The following is a 16,774-nucleotide window of genomic DNA, read 5'->3' on the forward strand; positions in this document are numbered from 1 at the left end:
GTTTTGATGGATGTCATTTGAAAACTAAGTATGGAGGTGTGCTTCTGTCTGCAGTTGGCATGGATCCTAATGATTGTATCTATCCTATGGCACACTGCATTGTAGATGTTGAAGATACTAACACTTGGAGCTGGTTTATGAGAACACTGAAACAGGATCTTGGGATTTAGAACACCTCAGCATGGACTGTCAAGTCTGATAAGCAAAAGGTAAAGATATGTACATAATTACTTTTCTTCATACTGTCATGTCTGATATTCACTTACTTACTGACTGACTTACAAAACTTGCAGGGCCTAACAAATGCTGTAGAGCAGCATTTTCATGACTCAGAACACAGATTCTATGTCAGGCACCTTTGGCAGAATTTCAGAGAGAAATACAAAGGAGATGTTCTGAAAAACCAGCTCTGGAAGATAGCTAGGTGCACCACAACTGATCAGTATGAAGAATATATGGAAGAGATGAGACTTCTTGATAGTGAGGCTCATGCTTGGCTTGCAGAGAAGAGGCCTAACACTTGGGTTAGGGCATTCCAGACTGATTTGCCCAAATGTGATATTTTACTAAACAACAATTGTGAGGTTTTCAATAAGTAAGTGGTACATTTATGTGTTCATGTACTTGCTATGTGTTCTTCAATTGTTCATGTACTTGCTATGTGTTCTCTCTTCATAATGAATTAAGTATGTGTTATCTCTTCAAATACTTGTAGATACATTTTGGAGGCTAGAGACTTGCCAATCATCAGCATGATTGATAGAATCAAGTCACAACTTTCAAGCAGACATTATAACAAGCAGCAAGAGGCTAAGAAATTTAATGGTCGAATCTGCCCAAAGATCAAGAAAAGGCTTCTGAAGCACATAGAATGGTCTAATAGTTGTTACCCTACTAATGCTGGAGAGGGAATCTTCCAAGTTTCTTCACATGGTAGGCAGTACATTGTGGAGTTGCAGTTCAAGGCACGCACATGCAGAAGGTGGCAATTAACTGGCATTCCCTGCCCCCACTCCATAGCTTGCTATAGAGATGAACTAATTGATCCTGAGGAAATGGTGCACAAGTGTTATGATCTTTGCAATTTCTCCAAAGCATATGCTCACATTATTATGCCTTGCAAAGACAGGAAGGAGTGGCAGAAAATGGGTGGTTGTGTAATTAAGCCTCCTTTGTATGAGAAGAAACTAGGGAGAAAGGCCAAGAATAGGAGAATGCAACCAGAGGAGGTAATAGCAAAGAAAGGAGGGAAAAAGATTACAAGACATGGCACAATTATTCATTGCAGCCATTGCAACAATCCTGGACATAATAAGAAAGGGTGCTCTGCCTTCAAGCAAGGCCTACCTGCAGCAAAACCTATGCAGAAGCAAATGAGGAAGAGGCCAAGAGCCACATTTGAAGAAGAAGAACAAGAACCTACTCTGTCACAGGTAACATTTGCAAATATTTCAGTGCTCGATACATCCATTTTAGCTTGTGGCAAATATTTCAGTGCTCAATACATCCATTTTAGCTTCTGGCTAATATTTCAGTGCTCGATACATCCATTTTACCTTGTTGCAAATGTGTAGGCTACAACACAAGAACAAGCACCTGGACCATCAATGACACAGGCAAATGAGGAGCCTGTTGTCACACAGGAATATGACATGCCTCCAATTGGAGCTCTTCATCCACATTCAATGATGGAAATCATGAGAAATGAGGTATATCCATTGAACCTTGTTAAAAATATGATCTTGATGTGAAATACATCTCATGTTTCACTACTGTTACAGGCTCCTAAACCAAGGAAAAGAAAGGTGCTAGGACCATTGCCTGAAAGCTCTTTCCTCAAAGAAGCTAGAGCTGCAATGCCATCTGTAGGCAGCAGCACTGCAACAAGATTAGGAAATCTTGCAGCTAGAGTTGAAGTGATGAGGGAGGCCAAGCAGCAAGCCAATGAAATATTGCATGAAAAAAGGTGTGCTGAAATCCTAGCACAAAGGGAAGCTGGTGCTTTGCAAAAAGCAGGTGAATCCCTTGCCAAGAAACAAGCTGAAAAGGCCAAAAAAGCTCAAGAAAAAGAAGCTTTGAAAGCAGAGGCAAGAAAAAAGAGAGAGCAAGAACTTGAGGCCAAGAAGCTTGCAACAGCAGCTAAAAAACAAGAACTACTGGAGGCAAAGAAGAGGGCTGCAGAAGAGAAGAAAGCAGCAGCAGAAGCAAAGAAAATTGTTGCACTACAGAAGAAAGTAGCTGCAGCAGCAAATAAGCACAAGAAAGTTAACATGTTTGATGATTCAGGTCCTGAATGACCATTTAATGCAATGGATGAAGTATTTTGCAATTTCTAGATGTTAAGACATGCTAAAATGTGAACCTTTCAGTATTGTATGCTTTTGAAATACTTATGTGTGTTATCAAGGAGCTATGAATGACCAGTTTCTGTTATGCTAAAGAAATGGTGTTATCAAATTCATGTTCTTCATTTGTTCAACAGTAAAATGCATGTTCAGTTCTGTACTGTTCTGTGTTATCAACTGCAAATTTTCAAATTTCAGTCTTATTCCTTCTTGTCAGTGTTCAACATGTTATTAAATGCATGTTCAGTAAGGGAAGAAACATTTTCCACTTATCTAATTTCCAACAACAAAGTTGTCTCCACAAATATTACTGGCACAAAGGATTCTATTACCACTGACATCAAACAACACAAAAGTCTCCTTCTTACTTAGCAATTGCCAACATTGACAACAATCACATCCTAACTAGAACTAACACTAACACAAAGAGAATTGCAAATAGCAGTACAACTGCTATCTTCATTACAGCAACCAAGTCTGTAACATCTCCTGGAAGTGATTTTAGCAGCAGCAACATCTTCATCATATCTTGAGGATCCACTTCTGTCGTGTTCTTCTTTTTCTTCATCTCTACTACTTTACTATCCACAGATTCACCTCTCAGATGTCCGTTTACCTTCAAATAATCAATGTAACTAGCTTCCCAGTGCCAAAAGTTGCAAGGTTTCTTCCCTACCTATTTGACAAAATCAAGAACAAATCTCAAAATCAAATCAAGAATAACAACATCCAGTCAATGTTCTTGTACTAACCTTATGATTCATACACTTGTACAAGATCCACCCAGGATGCTTTTCAGTGCTGGACTCAAACCGCCTAATCTGGCGAATCTTGCAATCAGGGCATTGGATCAAAGGAAGCCAACCCGCACCGGCCCCCAATGAGTTACCCGCGCCGGACATGGGAGCAGAGGATGCAACTGTTGGATCCAAGCGACAGGGAAGGGCATGAGAGATTGCGCTAGGGATTTAGCAGTCGAATGAGGGGAATGAGAGGTGAATCGACAAGGGAGGGGAGAGGATGAAGAACCCTCGACGTGTCCGTTGTCGCTCCGTCGGTGGATGCCTCCGCCGGCGGCGACGAAACCCTAGCCGATCAGCACCGCGATCGCTTCCCCTTTCCTTTCTCTTGTCCTCTGGCGAGTCAAAGCGGGTTTCTGGTCAAATCGGGCCGATACGAGCCGAAACGGTATGGGTTACCGTATAGTGACCCGGTTCAGCGAGCCCGGTGACCGTAACTTGCGATTTCGTGAATACAGTGACCAAAGTGAACCCTAGAGTCAAGTTCTGTTACTATAGATGTAATTTTCTCCTGGACAGGTAACCTCACACCCGTCGCTTCTTATTACGTACAGTACAGTTCACACCATAGCCGCGCTCACCGGGTCAACTATCATGACCAAAGCAAGATTGACTAAACTAATAAACTAATAAACACTAGTAATGCCTAACTCGTCCATAGCAAATTCTGACGTGGATTCGGAAGTTCACATGTTTGGTCCCATGTTAAAATCTAAATTTATACTATCCTGCAAGTCAATTTGCACACCTCTTCTGCGAGTATTAAGAAAAAGTGTGGTTAGCTCTCTATAGATAACAATTAACTTAGTCCCATTTAACTTTTACACCGCTTGATTTTACGCATAGATTCGTAAATAAAAAACTTCCTTGTCTTCTTTTATGTTTGATTCATGAAATGGTGTAAAAGTTAGATGTGTCTTTGTTAAAATTAGCAAATCCGTTAGGAAACTCTAAACGTTGGGTAGCTCGGGGGGGGGGGTGTTCTATGTACCCCACGCTTAGTCACCAACGAGCCAAATCGCAGGTTTAACGATTCTAGTTTCTTTTAGCATCAGTACATACACAAGCGCTCATATACACGCGCATACACTCACCCCTAGTTTTTTTACGTCATTACCTTGTTGAAGGCATTGCTCGGATATGCCCGGCCTGATTTTTCAGGGTGAAAACCTAGATTCTAGCCTTGTTGGTTGGATCCGGTGAAGACGGCGCTTGAGTGTCGCCCCCTTCTTAACGGCGTTGCTGTTGAAGAACGTCATCATACATGTGGTGTCATGAGATGGTTGGTGCAGATACAGTCATTGTTGTAGTTTGCCGATCACGGATCTGATCACTTTGGGGGTTTTATTCTCGCCTACGCATAGCTTTGGTCTTATATGACCTTGCTATGTACTGATGTGTTTTTTTTGTGCGTTGGTGTTGGCTGTATGCATCCTAACTATGTAGAGGCCGGGTGTATGCTTATTGTGTTTGTATCCTCTTGATGCTTCATTTTAAGCAAATAAAATTTACCCTTTGTCGAAAAAAACACTAAAACTTAATGTGTACTGAGAATAATAATTAGAGAAAATATACAACAAGATGGTTATACCTTCGACGTGTGGATCGTCTGCTTCTTGCTCCACTCTTCAACTCAACACAACCTCACAAAGTTCTTGCACCACTGGCCACCACCACCGCCTCCTCCTCGGCTCCCGGAGGATCCACTCCGGTTACTTCCCACCAAAATTCATCACCACTAGCGCCCCCCTCCCAAGCCACACCTCCTCTCCAACCACACCTCCTCCACACCATGGGTCCTCGTCAACAATGCTCACTTCACGCCAAAAAAACTATCCCATGGACAAATCAGAGCCTAGGTCGACGGGGATGGCTATGCTCTACTGTTTCTGCGGGTTGGATGCGAGATTGGCCGGAAAACGGAGGAGACCGGGTGAAAATCGCAAGAGAGATGAGAGAGGAAACAATCGTGTGTAGGAAGAAGACGGGTCGACCTTATCTCGACCAGTTCGGTCACGCGTTGGCCGGAGAGTGATCTTCGGTCGCTGGCAGGCCGAAGTTAAGCTAGCATTGGACCCCTTTTGGGCTTTAATCAAGGTGAGTAAATCCGCACCCGAGGAGGGATTCCAATTTGTCTGAAACGTGCCCCTAACCACGCTCCACGCAAACTTAGCTAGGTGACAGCGGAAAAACACATGATTTGCGTCCTCCCCTAGACCACAGACCGCACATGACCCGTCAGTCGGTCCGTTTCGGATGTCGGGAGGCGGTTTCTAAACATTTGCCACAAGAAGGTTTTTATCTTGAGTGGCAGCCCAACCTTCCATAGCCCCCTGGCTATATCCAGTGCATTCCCTTCGGTCAATTTGCTATATAGGGATTTTACAGAGAACTTCCTGGAGGCAGACAGGCTCCAGTCCACGGAATCGGCCCCCTGGCCAAGCGTCATTCCTCCTATCTTTTGTACTAGGTCATCCCAGGCCGCCCCTTCGGTCGGAGAGAGAGTACATACAAAATGTACGGTGGGAGGGGAGTATCTCAATGCCTCGCTGCAGTGGGGTTAACACGGCAGATGCCCTAGCAAAAGAGAGCCAGACACTACTAGGGAAAACCTTATACATAGAACTTTAGCAGTAGCGCTGGTTAAAATGAGGCGCTAGTGCTACATAGCAGTAGCGCATTCACGTGAACAACGCTACAAATACGGGTGTAGCAATAGCTTCTTCTGGGAAAAGCGCTACTAGTAAAATTCCCACTATTAAGCCGATAGGCTACGAATAGTAGTAGCGATCTGCTGAAAACCGCGCTACCGCTAAGATAATTGTAGCAGCGCATTTTCCGTTAAAAGCGCTAATGCTAATGAAAATAAAATAAAATGAAAAACCTATAGAAAAGTAAATGAAAATGAAAGAAATAGAAAAAGGATAAAGGAAAAAAATAAAATGTAAATAAAAATAAAAGAAAATAAAAATAAAGGAGAAAGGCATAGCAGTAGCGTCTGTTCATGATAGTCGCTATAGATAATATAGCAGCAGCGCGTTTTCTAGACCCCTGCTATAGAAAGGGAAAAGGAAATAAAAAAAGAAAAGGAAATAGCAATAGCGCGTTTTCTAAAACGCTCTACTATAGCGTGTTTTCCTATCCAGCGCTACCGCTACGTTTGACTTAACCCCCTCGCGGTTTTCCTCCCCCTGGCCACCACTTCTCCCCCAAATCCCTCGCCCCACTTCGCCGTCGCCCCACTTCGCCGCCGTCTCCTGCCGACGTCGATGCCCCCGGAGCCACCAGAGCCGCGCGCCGTCGACGCCACTGGAGCCGCCCCCAACGCAACTGGAGCCGCGCGGCCTCATCAACGCCACTGGAGCCGCCCTCGCCGCCACCGGAGCCACCCTCGACGCCCCTGCCTCCCTCGCCACCACTGCCTCTGTCGCCATCACCGGAGCCATCCTCTGTAAGCCACCACCCCTCCTCTCTCTCTCTCTCTCATGCATAGCACACAAACATTGGACAGAGAACTAGCTAGCTAGGTTAACTAGTTTAATTAGGTTAATTATCTAGGTTAGTGCAACAATTTAGTTAGGGCTTTGACAGAGAACTAGTTAGGTTAACTAGTTTAATTAGGTTAATTATCTAGGTTAGTGAAAAAAATTAGTTAGGGCTTTGACAAAGAACTAGCTAGGTTAACTAGTTTAATTAGGTTAATTATCTAGGTAAACTAGGTTAACTAGCTAGGTTAATTAGGTTCGTTAGGTTCGTTAGGTTAACAAGTTAGGTTAACTAGGTTGGCTAGGTTAGAGCAAAAATTTAGTTTAGAGTATTAGGTTAGAAGGGTTAGAGAAAATGGAGTTCCTTTGTAATTTAATTGGGTTCTGTCCTAGGCAGAGAAGGGTTAGAGAAAATAATGTGTGTGTGTGAGAGAGGAATAGCTAGAACAAAATTTGGGTTCTGTCCTAGGTAGAGAAGTGTTTAGTGAGGTCATTTTGCAAAGGTTTTTGATTTTTGAAAAGACCACTATTTTTCAAGGAAAAGAATTTAGGCAAGTTTTATTTTAAAGATGACCCCTTCCTAGACTTTTAGCTTTAAACAAAAAACAAAAGCATTTAGCTAAAAATAAAAAACAGTAGCTATGGCATTTAGCTATAAACAAAAAACAGAATTGATGTTATATGATATATGTCATTGATGTTCATTTGCATATTCCATTATTGTTGATTATATCTTTTCATTGAAGTGGTCATGTTATATCTTTTCATTGAAGTCGTTCGATTGTGTCCAAGTGGCCTTTTGTTGTTTCCAGGGAATGAAGCCGAGTGCCCTATGTTTTGCAGGAATGTTGATTCATTTCCGTTCCGGCAAATTTCAGGTGCTCGATTTGTCCACTTTTTAGCAAAGGTCATGCCGAAATTTCCCGTGAATTTCGGCATGACTTGTGCTACAAACTAGGACATATCGAGTGTCCGGGATTTGCCGCACCGGGTAGGAATCAACGTTCCTGCAAAACATAGGCCTTTTATGTCATTATTCATTTTATTAGGTCTAGAATTCATTGACTAGATTTAGTCATAGGAAAAATGGCTAGCAACGATGAAGGACAGGGTTCTGGTGATTGCGACGACGTCTACCTGGCGGCAGACGAATTTTTGAGCCTTGTTGACGATCAACGGTTGTTGTTGCTGGGCCCACCGGTCACATCCAAGACCGACATGGAGACCGGCACCAAGACTGGCGTTGAGACCCAGACCGGCACCAAGACTGGCGAAGCCGGTATAGAACCGAAACCAAAGAGGAGACGTCGACACCCAAACCAGCTCATCACTACTAGAGTGGTGGTCACGGAGGTGGACGACGGCAATTTTGAGCCAAAAGAGACTGCGGAAGCGCGAGCGTGCTACGCCAATCAAATAGGATGCATCGTACGGACAACCGCCACCATCAATGATGAGAAACTAGGGAAGATAGAAAATATGAGGCCCTCCCTCCTAATGAAGCTGCACCAGGTATTCTTGTTCCCGGACCATGATGAAAAGAAATATACCGATCCAGATAAAGACCCGACAATGAAGAAGATAAACAAACATGCCATGAGCAAGTTTAGCGACGCGTTGGCCGCCTGGAAAGTAAGAGTGAAGGCAAGGATCATCGACAAAAAGGAACCCTGCTCCGAGATTGTAAAGGATAATCCGACAATTACGGAAGAGCAGTTTGAAATATTCAAGGCGGCTTGCAATGTCGAAGATGCCAAAGAAAAGTCGAAGTACATGAAGGGGCTTCAAGAGAGGAACATGGGGTGCCACCACCTCGGAAGCCGTGGTTACGCGGGAAAGAGGCCCATATGGGCCAAGGAGGACGTGGAAAGCGAAAGTCTGGGCATCCCAGACCCCTTGGCGGAGCTCACCGTTCCGCAGGAGTGTGACGTCCTCAGGGCCCGGTACCGTTAGGACCCAGTGAAGAAGGTTTTCGAGACGGACGCGATCACGACAGAGTTCAGGAGACTGCTGGTAATTTTAGCTTCTGATCAATTCGACTGCATGTTTAGTCATATTTGTAAACGATCCTTGTTCCTTTTGCAGAGAGAGCAGCACAGGATTGCGGCCGAAAGCGACTCGCCCTCTAAGGCATTGGCGAGGCCCAAGTGGGACACACCATTCAACCGGGCCTTGAACATATTGAAACGACTCCCAGTGGATACTCGGCCGTCGTATGGACGCGTGCACGGCGTCGGAGATGGCGCCACGTGGAAGAAGTACTACCGTGAGACCACGGAGGAGAGAAAGGAAAGACGGAGGTTAAATGAAGAAAACATCGACAAGAAGGTTGCGATTGCGGTTGATAAGAAATCAGCTGAGACAGTCGCAACAACGGTGGCTGCCGCTGATGAGGACATAGACCTGGGGTAGGGTAATAGGCCTGACCTATACCTCCTACCTAAGGTCCTTGTCCTAGAAGCAAAGAAGTTCAAGAGCAAATAGAGAGGGCTCAACAAAGGTGTCGAGTGCAATCCACTCGACCTACCATTCACTCGGAGATCCCTCCTTATTTAGTTCACTCGACCACTCGACGTGCAGAAGACCTAAAGCCACTCCGCGCAGCAACGGTCGGGCGTTTACTCATAGACTTAATGATCATTTATAGCACTTTATTATTGACGTTACCTGTAACGCTCTCACTTTATGTACATTGAATCCTGTGTAACGGAGGGGAGCTGGGGTCCTGGCGCACTCTATATAAGCCACCCCCTCCTCTGAGACAAGGGTTCGCACCCCCCTGTAACACACACACGCATATAATCCAGTCGACCGCCTCCGGGCTCAGAGACGTAGGGCTGTTACTTCCTTCGAGAAGGGCCTGAACTCGTAAAACTCTCGCGTACAGCTTCTCCATAGCTAGGACCTTGCCTCTACATCCCTACCCCCATTCTACTGTCAGACTTAGAACCACGACAGTTGGCGCCCACCGTGGGGCAGGCGTCTTAGCGACTTGTTGGAGAAGTTGCGATTTTTCCGATCCCCATCAGCATGGTTTCAGGCGGAGGATTGGCCGAGGGCCGTGAGATCCGTTTCGGCGCGCCCGTGTTCGTCGCCGACGATTCCGCTTGGCTCCAAGAAGCTCCACCCGACGTCGAGGCGCTCCCCATCCGTCGACTCAGTATCGGTCGGCTCCGGTGGCGTCTTCACTCCCTGCTGCCCGCCAGCACAAGCGTTCCGGTCGGTCGAGGCTCGAGCGGTGGGTGAGGCATACGGTGGCTCACCAATCGGCCACCCCCCAAGTCGCGGCAATCGAGCCCGACGAAACTCTCTACGGCCTGTTCGACTGGCTCCATTGAGACTGCGTCCGAGTGCGACAGCAGTGACCCGCGGCGGAAGTCCTGATGGTCAACGGACCGCACAGTCCTCCTGGCTTCCCCCGCGAGGATGGTGGCGACGGCGGAGGCGATCCGTCGCGTGCCCACGAGGAGTACCGCCCCGAGCCCCTCTCTTCACAGCAGAGGGAAGAGCTTCGCCGCCGCAACATGGATGCACTTCACACTCCTATCGTTGGAGAGACCCCCGAGGCCCGGGCCTTGGAGGAGGTGCGCCTAGCCAACTTGGCTGAGCGCACTCGACTGGAGAATCTCCAGCACGCACTCGACGAGCGTGCTCGGCAGCGGATTCCTGAGTCCAGTCGACGACAACTTTTTCCGCCTCCAACTCAGGTATACCGAACTCCGATTCAGAATCCCACAGCTGCAGCCCGAATAGCAGAGTTGATTCAGCCCTCCCAGTCAGAAGCTGGCAGAGGTTTGATGCAGATCAGGGCTTTACTCCGGGCAGCAGGGGAACAAAATACAGCAGTATCTCAGTCGCGGAATAGGATCCATAGTAGATCCGTGGTAGCAGACACAGTCCAGTCGGCTCACAGTCCAAGATCGCCCCCGAGGCGTGAGGGACGTGGGGACCGACGAGATCAGTACAGAAACCGTGAGCAGTATGATCACCGACTCGACCACGATGATCGTCGTCGAGTGCCCACGCCTCCCCCAAGGAGTGGGTCAAACGCGCCTCGGCAACACGATGACATGCGCCTTCACAGTGGTGGGCGAAGGAATCCAGTCGACCCCCGGGAGCCAGGCTTTGACGCGAGATACATTCTCGTTCAAGGTTTGGTTGACAGGAACAGAGCACATAGAGATGGCCACGATAGAGATTACCCGACCGGCAACAGGGTGCATGTTTCAGGTCCCGAGTGTTTCAGCAGAGCCATCAGAGCAGCGGTGATTCCTCCCAACTTCAGGTTGGCGACTGGAGTCAGCAAATTCACTGGTGAGTCCAAGCCTGACACTTGGCTTGAGGACTACCGAGTGGCTGTGCAGATCGGTGGTGGCAAAGACGAAGTGGCCATGAAGCACCTGCCTCTGATGTTAGAGGGTTCGGCTAGAGCGTGGTTGAATCAGTTAGCGCCTGTCAGTATTTACAGCTGGGAAGAGCTTGCCCAAGTGTTTGTCAGAACATTTGAGGGTACATGCAAACGGCCAGCGGGGCTAACTGAGCTACAGTCTTGTGTGCAGAAGTCGAATGAAACTTTGAGAGATTATATCCAGAGGTGGACCACGTTGCACCACACAGTGGAAAATGTGTCTGATCACCAAGCAGTTTGTGCCTTTAAGGAAGGTGTTAAGTATCGAGAATTGAATCTGAAGTTCGGTCGGACCGGAGATATGTCTCTGAGTCGAATGATGGAAATTGCCACCAAGTATGCTAATGGAGAAGAGGAGGATTGGCTCCGGAGTGGCAAGCACAAAGCAGTCGCCCACGAAACTGGGGGAGGGAACTCCAGTCGGAAGCAGAAGCGCAGAGCCGAGCCAGCTGCTCCTGGAGAAACCTTAGCCGTGACTCAAGGAAAGTTCAAGGGGAAGCCCAAAGGGCCATGGAACCCCAGGAAAGTAAAAGATCAAGATGGAAATGATGTGTTGAATTTACCATGCCACATTCACATCAAAAAGGATGAGGAGGGTAATCTCATTTCCCCGAAACATACCACTCGACAATGTCAGCTCCTAATCCAGCAGTTCCGAGAGAAACAGCCCAAAGAAAAGGAGAAAGAATCGGACAAAGTTGAGGATAAGGAAGAGGACGATGATGGTTACCCCCACGTCAATTCCACTCTGATGATTTTCGCTGATGTTGAGAGCAAGAGTCGACTGAAAGTCATCAACAGAGAAGTGAACATGGTCGCTCCGGCGACGCCCAGTTATCTGAAGTGGTCCCAGACTGCCATTACATTCGACTAGTCTGATCACCCGACACACATAGCCACCCCTGGGAGGCAAGCGTTGGTGGCCGACCCAGTCGTCGAAGGCACTCGGTTGACTAAGGTTCTGATGGATGGTGGCAGTGGCCTGAATATACTGTATGCGGAGACCTTGAAAGGGATGGGCATTCCGATGTCCAGACTCAGTGAAAGCAATATGAGTTTCCATGGGGTTATTCCTGGCAAGAAGGCTGAGTCACTCGGCCAGATCGCCCTCGATGTGGTTTTTGGTGATTCCAAGAATTACCGCAAAGAAAAGTTGTCGATTTCCAGAGTGCTTATCATGCTATTCTGGGCAGGCCGGCTTATGCACGTTTCATGGCTCGACCATGTTACGTTTACCTTAAATTGAAGATGCCTGGTCCTAAAGGAGTGATCACTATCACTGGCAATCGGAAGAAGGCAGAAGAGTGCTTCCAGAAAGGCTCAAAGATCGCCGATGCACAAATGGCAGTCGTGGAATTACAGGAGTATCAAAAAATGCAGATCCGAGTGATTTGTTGCGAGCTAAGAAGCCTGCCACGGATTCAGCATTTCAGTCGTCTGGTGAAACGAAGCCGACTCATATTCATCCGACCGATCCCAATGCTGCTCCGACTCATATCACGAGAACACTCGACTCCAAATTGGAAGAAGCGCTCATCCAGTTCCTCCGTGAGAACTGGGACATCTTTGCATGGAAACCTTCTGACATGCCGGGTGTTCCTAGGGGGCTGGCTGAGCACTGTTTGCGAGTCGACCCAAAAGTGAAACCGGTCAAAGAACATCTTCGACGGTCCGCCGTGCAGAAGAGAAAAGCAATCGGTGAAGAAGTGGCTCGGCTCCTAGCAGCTGAGTTTATCCGAGAGATTTATCACTCCGAGTGGCTAGCCAATGTTGTCATGGTCCCCAAGAAGGATGACTCACTTCGCATGTGCATTGACTTCAAACATATCAATCGGGCCTGCCCGAAAGATCACTTTCCTCTCCCCCGCATCGATCAAATAGTCGACTCGACTGCAGGGTGTGAGCACTTGTCCTTTTTGGACGCTTATTCCGGGTATCATCAGATCCGACTGTATGGACCTGATGAGATAAAAACAGCTTTCATCACTCCATTTGGGTGCTTCTGTTATGTCACCATGCCATTCGGCCTGAAGAATGAGGATGATTCAGAAGTGTTTACTCACTCAAATCAGTCGGAATGTGGAAGCATACATGGATGACATTGTGGTCAAGTCACGTAAAGGTTCCGACCTGTTGGCTGACCTTGCTGAAACTTTTGCCAACCTCAGAAGGTATGATATCAAGCTTAATCCATCAAAGTGCACATTCGGAGTTCCGGGCGGAAAATTACTCGGTTTCCTCGTTTCCGAACGAGGGATCGACGCTAACCCAGAGAAAGTTGGTGCCATTCTCCGAATGAAATGCCCTGTGCGTGTGCACGATGTCCAGAAGCTTACAGGTTGTTTGGTCACCTTGAGTCGATTCATTTCTCGCCTCGGTGAAAAGGCATTGCCTCTTTACCGACTAATGAAGAAGTCTGATAAGTTCGAGTGGACTCCTGAAGCTGATGCAGCATTTGCAGAGCTCAAAGCCCTGCTTTCCACCCAGCCGGTGCTTGCTGCCCCAATCAGCAAAGAGCCTTTACTGCTTTACATTGCAGCCACTGGACAAGTTGTGAGTACGGTACTCACGGTCGAGCGAGAAGTGGAAGGAAAAGCCTATAAAGTTCAGCACCCAGTATATTATGTTTCTGAAGTTTTGACTCTGTCAAAGCAAAGATACCCACATTATCAGAAGCTTGTTTATGAGATTTATATGACCACGAAGAAGGTTGCACATTATTTCTCTGACCACTCCATTACAGTCATCAGCGAGGCTCCATTATCAGAGATTCTGAACAACAGAGATGCAACTGGTCGAGTGGCAAAGTGGGCGATTGAACTCCTTCCCTTGAATATTAAGTTTTAGGCAAAGAAATCTATCAAGTCCCAAGCAATAGCAGATTTCCTCGCCGAGTGGATCGAACAGCAACTGCCAACTCAAATCCACTTGGAGCACTGGACCATGTTCATTGATGGTTCCAAGATGCTGAATGGTTCCGGTGCTTGGGTGGTACTGGTATCCCCCCGAGGAGACAAGCTCAGATATGTTCTCCAGATTCACTTTGATTCCTCCAATAACGAAGCAGAATATGAAGCACTCTTATATGGGTTACGTATGGCCATCTCGCTCGGTGTCCGTCACCTCATGGTCTACGGCGACTCAGATTTGGTAGTCAATCAAGTGATGAAGGAGTGGGACGTCACAAGCCGAGCTATGATTGGTTACTGCAATGCGGTGAGGAAGTTGGAAAAGAAATTTGAGGGGTTAGAGCTCCATCATATACCCCGACTGAAAAATCAAGCAGCCGATGATTTGGAAAAGATAGGTTCCAAGAGGGAAGCCATTCCCAGCAACGTGTTTTTAGAACACATTCATACACCTTCAATTCAAGAAGATCCTTTCACTGAACAACCCCCGCAGCCTAAGAGTGCCACAGATCCGACTGAAGTCGAAGTCCCAGCCGTGGTAGACCTGATCATGGAGGTTTTAGTCATCACTCCTGACTGGACAGTGCCATACATTGCGTATATCATGAGGAAGGAACTCCCAGAGGATGAAGAAGAGGCTCGACAGATCGTCCGTCGATCCAAAGCCTTCACTGTGATAAGAGGACAACTGTTCAGGGAAAGCGTAACTGGAGTCAGCCAGAAATGCATAACACCAGAAGAAGGTCGAATGATCCTCAACAACATCCACTCAGGGACCTGTGGTCACCATGCGTCCTCTCGGACCATTGTGGCCAAAGCATACCGAGCTGGATTTTATTGGCCACGAGCAAATGAAATGGCGAAAGATATAGTCGACAAATGCGAAGGCTGTCAGTTTTACTCCAATATGTCCCACAAGCCTGCGTCGGCCCTGAAGACTATTCCACTCATCTGGCCCTTTGCTGTTTGGGGATTGGATATGGTTGGACCCCTGAGGACTGGTAGGAGTGGCTTCACTCATGTGCTTGTAGCACTCGACAAGTTTACCAAATGGATTGAAGCCAAGCCAATCAAGAATCTTGAGGCCAGTACTGCCGTCAGTTTCATCAGAGAATTGACATTCAGATATGGAGTTCCGCACAACATCATCACTGACAACGGGTCGAACTTTGATTCTGATGAGTTCAGAGCCTTCTGTGCTTCCCAAGGCACACGAGTCGACTATGCTTCAGTCGCCCACCCTCAGTCGAATGGACAAGCAGAAAGAGCAAATGGCTTGATTCTCAAAGGACTGAAACCCCGTCTAATGCGTGATCTCAAGCACGCAGCAGGCGCCTGGGTCGATGAACTTCCATCAGTTCTTTGGGGATTGAGGACAACTCCCAATCGGTCGACTGGCCGAACTCCATTCTTTTGGTTTATGGAGCTGAAGCTGTTCTACCGAGTGACTTGCTTCACAATGCACCCCGAGTCGAGCTCTTCTCTGAAGATGAAGCAGAACAGGCCCGGCAGGACGCAGTCGATCTCCTAGAGGAGGAAAGAGAGATGACCTTAATCCGGTCGACCATTTATCAGCAAGACTTGCATCGATTCCACGCCAGAAACGTGAGAGGCCGAGCCTTTCAAGAGGGAGACTTGGTTCTTCGAGTGGATCAGCAGAAACCACACAAGCTCGCCCCTGCTTGGCAAGGTCCCTTCATTGTCCCAGAGTTCTCCACAATGGAGCATACCATCTTTACAATGTCGAGCATCAGAAAGACGAGCCACGGGCTTGGAACGCGGAGCTGTTCCGCCCCTATTATACATAAGTACTCATTCGGATGAGATGTAATAAGAAATACCTTTGTAGTCTGTTTATCAAAGACAAGAGCTTTACAGTCTTCCTAAATGGTTGTTGTTACTTTTGTTTGCGTCTGAAATCCCCCAGTGGGTGACTTTGCCGCGAATCCGTTCGCCGAAAGTTTGAAAAATCCTACCAAGTGATGAGCAAGCCTCTCACTCGGGGGCTTAGCCGCGAATTTGTTTCGCCTAAGTTTGCAAAATCCTACCGAGTGGTGAACAAGTCTCTCACTCGGGGGCTTAGCTGCAGTCCAGCACTCGCCTAAGTGTGAAAAAATCCTACCGAGGGGTGAGCAAGCCTCTCACTCGAAGGCTTAGCTGCAGTCCAGTACTCGCCTAAGTTTGAAAAATCCTACCGACTGATGAGCAACCCTCCCACTCGGGGGCTTAGCTGCAGCCCAGTACTCGCCTAAGTTTGAAAAAATCCTACCGAGTGGTGAGCAAGCCTCTCACTCGGGGGCTTAGCATGCAGTCTAGTACTCTCCTAAGTGTGAAAAATCCCACCGAGTGGTGAGCAACCCTCCCACTCGGGGGCTTAGCTGCAGTCCAGTACTCGCCTAAGTTTGAAAAATCCTACCGAGTGATGAGCAACCCTCCCACTCGGGGGCTTAGCTGCAGTCCAGTACTCGCCTAAGTTTGAAAAATCCTACCGAGTGATGAGCAACCCTCCCACTCGGGGGCTTAGCTGCAGTCCAGTACTCGCCTAAGGACGACGAAGTGCATGTCGTCTACAACCTTCTCCTCGGAGCTACGCACAAATACAATGTACGCTCCATCCCTATCCGCAAGGACGATGAGGTGCAGGTCGTCTACAACCTTCTCCTCGGAGCTACGCCACAAATACAACGTACACTCCATCCCCATCCGCAAGGACGACGAGGTGCAGGTCGACTGCAACCTTCTCCTCGGAGCTACGCCAAAATACAACGTACGCTCCATCCCTATCCGCAAGGACGACGAGGTGCAGGTTGACTGCAACCTTCTCCTT

Source organism: Triticum aestivum, chromosome 5D (assembly GCF_018294505.1).
Source record: "Triticum aestivum cultivar Chinese Spring chromosome 5D, IWGSC CS RefSeq v2.1, whole genome shotgun sequence".
Taxonomy (NCBI): Eukaryota; Viridiplantae; Streptophyta; class Magnoliopsida; order Poales; family Poaceae; genus Triticum; species Triticum aestivum.